Here is a 13,607-nt window from a genome sequence, read left to right on the forward strand (position 1 = left end):
TACTTTTTGTTTCAACCCTTCAATTTTCCCAAAGCACATTTTTATCCAGTCCCTTAAAGGCAGTGGACACTAATGATAATTACTCAAAATAATTATTAGCACAAAACCTTTCTTGGTAACAAGTAACGGGGAGAGGTTGATGTGAGAAATGGCTCCCTCTGAAGTGCCATAGTTTTTGAGAAAGCAGTAATTTTCCACGAATTTGATTTTGAGACCTCAAGTTTAGAACTTGACGTCTCGAAATCAACCATCTAAACGCACACAACTTCGTCTGACAAGGGTATTTTTTTCTTTCGTTATTATCTCTCAAGTTCGATGACCGATTGAGCTCAAATTTTCACAGGTTAGTTATTTTATGCATATGTTGAGATACACCAACTGTGAAGGCTAGTCTTCGACAATTACCAAAAGTGTCCACTGCCTTTAAGACGGTTCATTCTACTAATTTTCAAATAGCAACATGGGAGCTGCTTTTGTGCTTAAATTCTCTTAACCCTTAGCACGCTACAGGTTGTACCTACAGTATTCCCCTGGCGCTGAATTTCCTGTGTGGCACTACTAAAACGCACATACATTGTTCCTCAAGACTTTTACTCTGTGAAGACAGTGTTTTGGGCTAAATTGCAAAATAAGTTTTTTACTCAGTATTTTATTTCCCATCTAATGCAGTAAACATTATGGGTTTTGGATAAAGAATAACCGAGATACGCTTATTTCATTACCACTATTCTATCACCGGCTGCCAAGCCCAGTTGCTGTCGATTTTCATCGGGGCCATCGACTGATCCAGACCCATCGCTGCTGCCGGCAGACCCAGCAGTGTCGTGTTCATGTACATCGTTATCGTTGACAAGTACACAGTACACGTACACAGTACACATACAGCATTTTCAGCACATCAGAATCTCTCGAAAAAAGCTCTTCAAAGTCTGATTCTCCAGAGTCTGAGTCCTGAAAAATTTCCAGAAATGCTGCATGGACGTCCATTGTGTCCGCCTTTTGTCTTAGTGTACAGCTTTTTGATCGGAAATTGTGAGAAAATTTGGGACAAAAGATCGTTTTTTTCGATGAAATATCGTTGCATACATGTATAGCTAGATGCATGCAGCTGGATGAGGGTCAGGGGTCAATAGTTTCCCAGAATTCCTCATCTATTTACTCACAGTACTGCTGGGCGACTGTAGTCGCCGATAGCGCGCAAAGGGTTAAGTTATCTCAAACCAATTGTACACAGCCCTTTTCAATAGGCTTGACTTTGTTTGGATTGGTCACCCAGTTGGTTGTGATGTGGAAAGATGTTATGTTGTTTCTCAAATACTAAGAAAATCATTTGTCAAGTATTTTTCAAAATGTGGCATTCTTCTGATTTTTATTTGGGAATTAAATTGTCATGTTTGCTTTGATTTCAATTAGGTTGCCATGCTGGCTTTTCTTAGACAGGGTTGGCTGCTGCTAGTGACAATGATGAAAGCTTGTCAACCTGGAACAAAACAACATCGCTGAAGGTTCTACAACATAGATTGGCATGACATTATTGAAGGTATATGCACATTTTATGAACCTTGTGTTTTGATTACACTGTTATTAAAATTGTATTATTCTTAAAGGAACACGTTGCATTGGTTGGACGAGTTGGTCTATAAAAAGCGTTTGTAACTGTTTGTTATAAAATGCATATGATTGAAAAGATGTTTTAAAAGTAGAATACAATGATCCACACAAATTTGCCTCAAAATTGCGTGGTTTTCCTTTTACTTTGCTAACTAACACAGTCGGCCATTTATGGGAGTCAAAAATTTGACTCCCATAAATGGCCAACCGTGTTAGTCGACGAGGTAGAAGGAAAACCTTGCAATTTTGAGGCATATTTGTGTGAATCACTGTATTCTACTTTTACAACATCTTTCTGACCATATGCATTTTTTTGACAAACGGTTACAAACGCTTTTCAAAGACCAACTCGACCGATCAAAGGCAATGTGTTCCTTTAAGCCACAACTGTGCCATTTCTGATAAGTACATGTACAATTATGAGTCCCTCAAAACTTTCTAAGCTGAATAAATTTCCAACTCGCTACAAGATCATGACCCAATGGTGTACAATCTCTTGAAACTGTGTTGGTCAAATTGTATTGTTTTACCTCTGTGACAAATTGTGAAGTTCGATTGGTTGAGAACCAATTACGTGACATGCAACAAAAATGCATGTACCATGGCTGCACAGCGTGACAGGTAACATGAGTTTTTTTAACTGATGTACATTACCTTGATCCTTCCCAGCGTTGGTCAATTTCCAGCGCTTGGTACGAATCGGCCGCGAGTTCGAGGGAATAGTGAAGAATTGTTTCTTTAACCCTTTCAATACCATTATCGAGTTTACTCGACCGCGCAATGCAATTCCGGGTTGCTTGTTTACCAAGCATTGCAATGGTATGTATTGTATAGGGGGTCGCCATTGTGATTTTCCGAGAAAAGTACACCTTAAGATTTCACGCTTCCGTTTTTTTTCGTCAAAAATCACCATCATGTCTGCTCATTGCACGGAGGTTTTGGGTTATATGTTTGCCTATAGTGACTCTATAAAAAGACTTGGGAAGTTTAGTGGTAGCTGAACACTTTCAAAACAGATAAGATTTTTCAGCAAAATAGGTTCCGATTATGGTACAAAAGGAAACGGAAGCCTATAATAAAAACGGTTAAATTTTCTGAGAAGTTTTTACAAACTTTTCTTTAGACAATAGGTTGAAAATCTTGTTGTTTTTCTTGAAACAGAAATCCCGAATAAAAATAGAAGTATTTTTTTTCAGCAAGAAACCTTGCAAACAAAATTAAGATAAAATATATACAAATTTGACATCTTAGGAAAGGTCATTTCATATGCTACAAAGTGCATGCACAATATTTTAAAAAAAATAATGTCTTCCCACAGAAAATCAAGATTGAAAACAGTACACATTGTAAATTGCGTTATATTTTGTTTAGTATGAAAAAATATGGTACACAGCATTGTGACCTTTGTCAACAATGCGGTATCCGGTTGGGCGCTTGCAATAAACAATGTGGTATTGAAAGGGTTAAGGGCTGGACAACACATTGACCAATTTGTTACCAGACCCTTCAATGTTAGGCTTGACTTTGTTTGGATTGGTCACCAAGTTGGTTGTTATGTGGAAAGCTCCAAACTCATGTTTCTCCTGAATCACTAAGATGATGATCAGTATTTAAATTTACTGAAAATCATTTGTCAAGTCTTTTCCAAAATGTGGCATTCTTGTGGTTTCAATTTTCGGAATTATATTGTCTAGTTTGCATTTATTTCATTTAGGTAGCTATGCTGGCTGTCCTTAGACAGGGTTGGCTGCTGCAAGCACAGATGATGAAAGCATGTTAACCTGGAACAAAAGAACATCGCTGAAGGTTCTACAACATAGATTGCCGTATCATCGTTGAAGGTATATACAGATTTTATGAACCTTGTGTTTTGATTACACTTTTATTAAACAAACTTGTATTATTCCTAAGTCACAACTGTGCCATCTCTGATGAGCACAATGTTGAGTCCCTCAAAACTTTTTTAAATTTTCAACCTTTCAACCCCCACGTGAAGCGCTCTCCACCAAGCGTGACTGGCTGAGGTATTTATGAATTAACTTTTATTAAACTTGTATTATTCTTAAGCCACAACTGTGCCATCTCTGATAAGCAGAGTGTTGAGTCCCCAAAAACTTGCTATGCTGAATCAATGGTCCTATCCACTACAAGTTCATGACCCAATGGTGAGCGATCTCTTGAAACTATCAATGTGTTGTTCAGCCCTTTAAAAAAACTTACCAACCAAATGATTTGTGTCACTCTGAAACATGATTTTTACTTGATGTTTTGGTGACTTTGATTTTATCATGTAAATTCCTGCTGTACAGTTTTGTTGTATCACTTCACACCATTTCTAGTTCATGTTGAACTGTTCAAGTCATCTTCAAAGCAACCTTGTACAATCTCTCGATAACATTTCATGTTGATATTGTATTGTCGTAATTATTGTTAAATAACAGCCATGCAATGTCTTGCTAGATGACTTTAATAATTAAATGAATAATTAGTGCTTTTTTTTCTTCTTCAGATTATTCACATTGAAGAACCACCTCATTGTCCGAAGCAATACACCAGTGTCCCCCCCCCTCCTCAGACCTAGGGTCATTTATACCCGAAGTCAATTTGATTTGGAACCTAGTCTCTTCATCACCAGTCTCCCCCCCCCCCAGACTTAGGGTCTTCTATACCCGAAGTCAATTCATTTAGGACTATATACACTCCCTTCCTGCTCCAAATTGCATCTTCAGCTACCACTCACCTGTATATGCAAGAGTTGGAGTCCAGCAGTCTCCTGACGGACAGAGTATACTGTCTGAAATATAGAGCCCACCGGTTCTTCTCAGAACCAAAAATCACTCAATAGAGATGATCTACCTACTAAGTTTGTAAATCATTATGTTGCATTCGGAGGGTAGGCTTTTTTTGAGCCATTGCAATGATTGCTGATGTTATTTTTACAACTTAATGTTGTGTTCTCTATTCATGCCAAGCCAAATTAATAGTGTACTGTGCCAATAATTTCAGAGGTAATCATTCTCCATCTACAGTAACAATTCTAAGGTTATATTCTACTTACCAAATCATATCCAAAGTAATTTGTGTGCAATTTCTCAAAACCATTCCAAGATAGTGTTGTATCGCTAAAGTTAAATTCAATTGCAATTTTTTCCAAAGACACTTTACCATTATTGCGTCCTCTTTTAAGTTGGGCGTAAGGCTGGTGAGAGACCCAATTGTATATATCTTGGAAAGAAGGGTTTGCCCTGGTGTTTCTGGCATGTTTGACAAATGATTGTGTATATAAGGGTCTTGTATTTCAACAAGTTAGCATACTGTCTTTAACAAATAGATGACACTTTATAAATGCTTAATTTTTTTACTTTTCAACTACTTCAGATCCAAGGAGGCTCTTGAAGAGGGTCAGAACACTCAAGCTGGTAGAATTTGAACTAAAACTGTCCAATGAGAACAGCAGTGATGAACACGACATCTAGAGTCCCCATCAAGACACGGCCTCAAACCATCATGAGAACACAGGTTTGACTGCTCTCAAGGAAATCATTCATTAAGTATACTTTTTGTATCACCCTTTCAAATTTCCAAAAACACTTTCTGTGCACTCCCTCAAAACTTTTCATCTTACTGATTTTCAAACATCAAACGGTTCATCAGCTGCTTAACTTTTCTCAAACAATAATGTAAACAGACCTTTTAACTTTTGGCTTTAAAACTTTGTGTCCCCAAATTGGTTGTGACATAGAAAGGTCCAAGGTCATCTTTGTTGTTCCTCAAAAACTAAGATGCTGGACTGTCTTTAAATTTACAGAAAATCATTTTGTCAAGTATTTTGTAAAATGTGGCATTCTTGTGATTTTTATTATGGGACTTTTCTTGTCATGTTTGCTTTAATTTCATCTAGATTACCATGCAATGTATGCCTTATTAGGGCATCCCTGCTTTTATTATCCACCCCCCCCCCCGAATGCCATACTGGTATTGAACTTAAAAACTTACAATCTGTAATACAGATTGTAAGTTTCTGTATCGACTTTTGTCTTGCTGTGACTTTACACAAGTTGTTCTTAGTACCAACCATCTTGAGAAATAGTTAATATTAAACATTTTGTTCTCAACTCTTTCAACTTCTTTGACTCTCAAAATTATTTTATTTCTGGATTGTTTTTTCCAAGTCTTTTAAAGCTATTTCAGGTTTATTTCAACTGTTCCATTAAACCCTTTGAAGTGTTTTTTTTTGCAACTCTTTTTTTTAATACTTTTTTGTTAACTTGTTTTCAAGATTTTCTTTTACTAATTTTTTTTCAATTAAACATGCTGAATTCACAAAAAATTCTGTATTATTTTGTAAGTCTCCTTGACCCATTCAAAATGATTAGCTAAGCTGGTGTTGGGTTTACTAATTTGAAGTTAAGTCGGCTGAGGACACTTCAGGTTGAACTTCTTTTGGCTGAGGACACTTCAGATGGAACTTAGTTCGTAGCTACATTTGAACCTGTAAGTATGAACACATTTCTTTACTAACTTCACCAGAACATAGAACGACACTTCAGATTGAACTTCATCTTCAGCTACATTTGGACATGTGAGTATGAAAAAACTTTCTTGAAAAATCACGCCACACGCACAACATGGAACGGAGCATATGCGGCCTCAGGCCGACGGTCCTGAGTGCAAACCTTTATCAGAGCTATCCTTAAACTATCCTATTTCTCGCCCATAAAACTCCTGACAAAGTCTTCCCAAGAAATCGTCCCCCGAAAGTATCTACCAAGTGTTCTCCCAGTCTAATTTTTTATTTCAACTCTTTCAAGTTTTGTTTAGGTTTTGAGTTTCTTCCTTCAAATTTGTCAAATCTTCAAAGTTTTTTCTTCAGTTGTTCTCAAGTTCTTTTCAGTTGTTCGCAACTCTATAAAATGTTCTTTTTCTCAGTTCTTCAAAGTTTTTGTTCTCAACTCTTCATAATTTCCTTAACTTACGTCTCCAAGTTTTCCTAATTTTTCAAGTTTTTTTCTCAACTTTCAAAAAAAGAAATTCTTCAAAATCAACTCTTCCAAATTTTCGTAACCACATCTTCAATTTTTTTTTAGTAACACTTCCAAGCTTTTTTTCTCAACTCTACCATTTTCTTTATCAACACTTCAAAGTTTTTTCTCAACTCTTCCATTTTTTTCTCAACTCTTCACAATTGTTGTATCAACTCTTCACAGTTGTTGCGTCAACTCTTCCAAGTGTTTTTCTAAAGCCTTCCAAGTTTCTTATCAATATCAACTCTTCCAAATTTTCTTAATCAACTCTTTCCAGTGTTTTATCAATATCAACTCTTCCAAATGTTCTTCACCAAATCTTCTAAGTTGTTTTCTCAACTCTTACAGTTTCTTTTTTTCTCAACTCTTCAAAATTCTTAACCAATTTTCTTAACTCTTTTTCTTAACTCTTCCAAGTTCTTAATCATCTCTTCCAATTTTTTTCTAAACTTTTGCACGTTGTTTTCTAAACTCTTCCAAGTCTTTTTCTAAAGCCTTCCAAGTTCTTAATCAACCTTTTCAAGTTTTAATAAACTCTTTCAAGTTATTTTATCAATTCTTCACTAAATCTTCTAAGTGTTTGTTCTCAACTCTTCATAGTTCTTATTCAAAGTTCTTTTTCAATTCTTCCAAGTTTTGTCTCAACTCAAAATTCTTAACCAATTTTCTTAACTCTTTTTCTTAACTCTTCTTTAAATTGGGCGGGGCCTATTTTCTGTTGTCTTTCTAAAAATGCATACTAATTTCAATTGTCTTTAAATTGGGCGGGGCCTATTTTCTATTGTCTTTTCAAATATGCCTTATTGTCTTTAAATTGGGCGGGGCATATTTTCTATTGTCTTTCTAAATATGCAAACTACATTCTATTGTCTTAAAATTGGGCGGGGCCTATTTTCTATTGTCTTTTCAAGTATGCAAACTACTTTCTATTGTCTTAAAATTGGGCGGGGCCTATTTTCTATTGTCTTTCTAAAAAATGCATACTAATTTCTATAGTCTTTAAATTGGGCGGGGCCTATTTTCTATTGTCTTTTCAAGTACGCATACTCTTTTCTATTGTCTTAAAATTGGGCGGGGCATATTTTCTATTGTCTTTCTAAATATGTATACTAATTTCAATTGTCTTTAAATTGGGCGGGGCATATTTTCTATTGTCTTTTCAAGTATGCATACTAATTTCTATTGTCTTAAAATTGGGCGGGGCCTATTTTCTATTGTCTTTCTAAATATGCATACTTATTTCAATTGTCTTTAAATTGGGCGGGGCATATTTTCCATTTTACTCAAGTATGCATAATAATTTATATTGTCTTTAAATTGGGCGGGGCCTATTTTCTTTTGTCTTTTCAAGTATGCATACTAATTTCTATTGTCTTTAAATTGGGCGGAGCATATTTTCTATTGTCTTTTCAAGTATGCATACTAGTTTCTATTGTCTTTAAATTGGGCGGGGCCTATTTTCTATTGTCTTTTCAAGTATGCATACTAATTTCTATTGTCTTTAAATTGGGCGGAGCATAATTTCTATTGTCTTTTCAAGTATGCATACTAATTTCAATTGTCTTTAAATTGGGCGGGGCCTATTTTCTATTGTCTTTCTAAATATGCATACTCATTTCAATTGTCTTTAAATTTGGCGGGGCCTATTTTCTTTTGTCTTTTTAAAAATGCATACTATTTTCTTTTGTCTTTTCAAAAATGCATACTAATTTCTTTTGTCTTTTCAAAAATGCATACTAATTTCTATTGTCTTAAAATTGGGCGGGGCTATTTTCTATTGTCTTTTCAAGTATGCAAACTACTTTCTATTGTCTTAAAATTGGGCGGGGCCTATTTTCTATTGTCTTTCTAAAAAATGCATACTAATTTCTATAGTCTTTAAATTGGGCGGGGCCTATTTTCTATTGTCTTTTCAAGTATGCATACTCTTTTGTATTGTCTTAAAATTGGGCGGGGCCTATTTTCTATTGTCTAAATATGTATACTAACAAAAGAAGCTCATTTGCATATTAAAACAAAAAACAAAAGAAGCTTATTTGCATATTAAAAACAAAACAAAAGAAGATTATTTGCATATTAAAAAGACAAAAGAAACTAATTTGCATATTAAAAAAAGACAAAAGAAGCTAATTTGCATATTAAAAACAAGACAAAAGAAGCTAATTTGCATATGAACAACAAAACAAAAGAAGCTAATTTGCATGTTAAAAACAAAACAAAATTAGCTTATTTGCATATTCAAAAAGACAAAAGAAGCTTATTTGCATATTAAAAACAAAACAAGCTTATTTACATATTAAAAAAGACAAAAGAAGCTAATTTGAATATTAACAACAATACAAAAGAAGCTTATTTGCATATTAAAAAAGACAAAAGAAGCTAATTTGCAAATTAAAAACAATACAAAAGAAGCTTATTTGCATATTAAAAAGACAAAATAAGCCAATTTGCATATTAAAAAAAACAAAAGAAGCTTATTTGCATACTAAAAAAGACAAAAGAAGCTTATTTGCATATTAAAAAAGACAAAATAAGCTAATTTGCATATTAAACACAAACAAAAGAAGCTCATTTGCATATTAAAACAAAAACAAAAGAAGCTTATTTGCATATTAAAAACAAAACAAAGGAAGATTATTTGCATATTAAAAAGACAAAAGAAACTAATTTGCATATTAAAAAAGACAAAAGAAGCTTATTTGCATATTAAAAACAAACAAAAGAAACTAATTTGCATATTAAAAACAAGACAAAAGAAGCTAATTTGCATATGAACAACAAAACAAAAGAAGCTAATTTGCATATTAAAAACAAACAAAAGAAGCTTATTTGCATATTAAAAAAGACAAAATAAGCTAATTTGCATATTAAAAACAAACAAAAAAAGCTAATTTGCATATTAAAAACAAAACAAAATAAGCTTATATGCAAATAAAAAAAACAAAAGAAGCTTATTTGCATATTAAAAAATACAAAAGAAGCTAATTTGCATATTAACAACAAACAAAAGAAGCTTATTTGCATATTAAAAACAAAACAAAAGAAGCTTATTTGCATATTAAAAACAAGACAAAAGAAGCTAATTTGCATATGAACAACAAAACAAAAGAAGCTTATTTGCATACTAAAAAAGACAAAAGAAGCTAATTTTCATATTAAAAACAAAACAAAAGAAGCTTGTTTGCATACATAAAAAAGACAAAAGAAGCTAATTTGCATATTAAAGAGACAAAAAGCTTATTTGCATATTAAAAACAAGACAAAAGAAGCTTATTTGCATATGAACAACAAAACAAAAGAAGCTTATTTGCATATTAAAAAGACGAAAGAAGCTAATTTGCACACTAAAAAAGACAAAAGAAGTTAATTTGCATACGAAAAAAGACAAAAGAATCTTATTTGCACACAAACAAAGACAATGTAATCTAATTTGCATACGAAAAAAGACAAAGGAACCAAATTTGCATACGAAAAAAGACAATAGAAGCTAATTTGCATACGAAAAAAGACAATAGAAGCTAATTTGCATACGAAAAAAGACAAAGAAAGTGCCAGAAAACGCTAATTTGCATACTATAAAAGACAAAAGAATCAAAGACAAAGGAACCTAATTTGCATACGAAAAAAGACAATAGAAGCTAATTTGCATACGACAAAAGACAAAGGAATTGCCAATTTGAATAGGCAGAAAACGCTTATTTGCATACGAAAAAAGACAAAGGAACCTTATTTGCATACGAAAAAGACAATAGAATCTAATTTGCATACGAAAAAAGACAATAGAATCTAATTTGCATACGAAAAAAGACAAAAAAAGACAAAGGAATTGCCAATTTGAATAGGCAGAAAACGCTTATTTGCATACGAAAAAAGACAAAGGAACCTTATTTGCATACGAAAAAAGACAATAGAAGCTAATTTGCATACGACAAAAGACAATAGAATCTAATTTGCATACGAAAAAGACAATAGAATCTAATTTGCATACGAAAAAAGACAATAGAAGCTAATTTGCATACGACAAAAGACAAAGGAATTGTCAATTTGCATACGAAAAAGACAAAGGAAGCTAATTTGCATACGACTAAAGACAAAGGAACCTTATTTGCTTACAAAAAAGACAATAGAATCTAATTTGCATACTATAAAAGACAAAAGAATCTAATTTGCATACAAAAAAGACAATATAATCTAATTTGCATACGAAAAAAGACAAAGGAATTGCCAATTTGAATAGGCAGAAAACGCTTTTTTGCATACGAACAAGACAAAGGAACCTAATTTGCATACGAAAAAAGACAAAAGAATCTTATTTGCATACAAAAAAGACATTAGAATCTAATTTGCATACTATAAAAGACAAAAGAATCTAATTTGCATACAAAAAAGACAAAGGAATTGCCAATTTGAATAGGCAGAAAACGCTTATTTGCATACGAAAAAAGACAAAAGAATCTAATTTGCATACAAAAAAGACAATAGAATCTAATTTGCATACGAAAAAAGACAATAGAAGCTTATTTGCATACGAAAAAATACAAAAAAGTGCCAATTTGAATAGGAAGAAAACGCTAATTTGCATACGAAAAAGACAATAGCTTATTTGCATACGACAAAAGACAATAGAAGCTAATTTGCATACGAAAAAAGACAAAGGAACCTTATTTGCTTACAAAAAAGACATTAGAATCTAATTTGCATACTATAAAAGACAAAAGAATCTAATTTGCATACAAAAAAAAGACAATATAATCTAATTTGCATACGAAAAAAGACAATAGAAGCTAATTTGCATACGAAAAAATACAAAAAAGTGCCAATTTGAATAGGAAGAAAACGCTAATTTGCATACGAAAAAGACAATAGCTTATTTGCATACGACAAAAGACAAAGGAATTGTCAATTTGCATACGAAAAAAGACAAAGGAAGCTAATTTGCATACAAAAAAGACAAAGGAACCTAATTTGCATACGAAACAAGACAATAGAAGCTTATTTGCATACGATAAAAGACAAAGGAATTGTCAATTTGCATACGAAAAAGACAAAGGAAGCTAATTTGCATACAAAAAAAAGACAATATAATCTAATTTGCATACGAAAAAAAACCAATAGAAGCTAATTTGCATACGAAAAAAGACAAAGGAATTGCCAATTTGAATAGGCAGAAAACGCTTATTTGCATACGAAAAAAGACAAAAGAATCTAATTTGCATACAAAAAAGACAATAGAATCTAATTTGCATACGAAAAAAGACAATAGAAGCTAATTTGCATAAGAAAAAATACAAAGGAACCTTATTTGCTTACAAAAAAGACATTAGAATCTAATTTGCATACTATAAAAGACAAAAGAATCTAATTTGCATACAAAAAAAAGACAATATAATCTAATTTGCATACGAAAAAAGACAATAGAAGCTAATTTGCATACGAAAAAAGACAAAAAAAGTGCCAATTTGAATAGGAAGAAAACGCTAATTTGCATACGAAAAAGACAATAGCTTATTTGCATACGATAAAAGACAAAGGAACCTAATTTGCTTACAAAAAAGACATTAGAATCTAATTTGCATACTATAAAAGACAAAAGAATCTAATTTGCATAAAAAAAAAAGACAATATAATCTAATTTGCATACTATAAAAGACAAAAGAATCTAATTTGCATAAAAAAAAAAGACAATATAATCTAATTTGCATACGAAAAAAAACAATAGAAGCTAATTTGCATACGAAAAAAGACAAAGGAATTGCCAATTAGAATAGGCAGAAAACGCTTATTTGCATACGAAAAAAGACAAAGGAACCTTATTTGCATACGAAAAAAGACAATAGAAGCTAATTTGCATACGACAAAAGACAATAGAAGCTAATTTGCATACGAAAAAAGACAAAGGAATTGCCAATTAGAATAGGCAGAAAACGCTTATTTGCATACGAAAAAAGACAAAGGAACCTTATTTGCATACGAAAAAAGACAATAGAAGCTAATTTGCATACGACAAAAGACAATAGAACCTTATTTGCATACGAAAAAAGACAAAAGAATCTAATTTGCATACGAAACAAGACAATAGAAGCTTATTTGCATACGACAAAAGACAAAGGAATTGTCAATTTGCATACGAAAAAAGACAAAAGAATCTAATTTGCATACAAAAAAAAGACAATATAATCTAATTTGCATACGAAAAAAAACAATAGAAGCTAATTTGCATACGAAAAAAGACAAAGGAATTGCCAATTTGAATACAAAAAAAGAAAATATAATCTAATTTGCATACGAAAAAAGACAATAGAAGCTAATTTGCATACGAAAAAATACAAAAAAAGTGCCAATTTGAATAGGAAGAAAACGCTAATTTGCATACGAAAAAGACAATAGCTTATTTGCATACGACAAAACACAAAGGAATTGTCAATTTGCATACGAAAAAAGACAAAGGAAGCTAATTTGCATACAAAAAAGACAAAGGAACCTAATTTGCATACGAAACAAGACAATAGAAGCTTATTTGCATACGACAAAAGACAAAGGAATTGTCAATTTGCATACGAAAAAAGACAAAGGAAGCTAATTTGCATACAAAAAAGACAAAGGAACCTAATTTGCATACGAAACAAGACAATAGAAGCTTATTTGCATACGACAAAAGACAAAGGAATTGTCAATTTGCATACGAAAAAAGACAAAGGAAGCTAATTTGCATACAAAAAAGACAAAGGAACCTAATTTGCATACGAAACAAGACAATAGAAGCTTATTTGCATACGACAAAAGACAAAGGAATTGTCAATTTGCATACGAAAAAAGACAAAGGAAGCTAATTTGCATACAAAAAAGACAAAGGAACCTAATTTGCATACGAAACAAGACAATAGAAGCTTATTTGCATACGACAAAAGACAAAGGAATTGTCAATTTGCATACGAAAAAAGACAAAAGAATCTAATTTGCATACAAAAAAAA

Source organism: Asterias amurensis, chromosome 2, assembly GCF_032118995.1.
Source record: "Asterias amurensis chromosome 2, ASM3211899v1".
Taxonomy (NCBI): domain Eukaryota; kingdom Metazoa; phylum Echinodermata; class Asteroidea; order Forcipulatida; family Asteriidae; genus Asterias; species Asterias amurensis.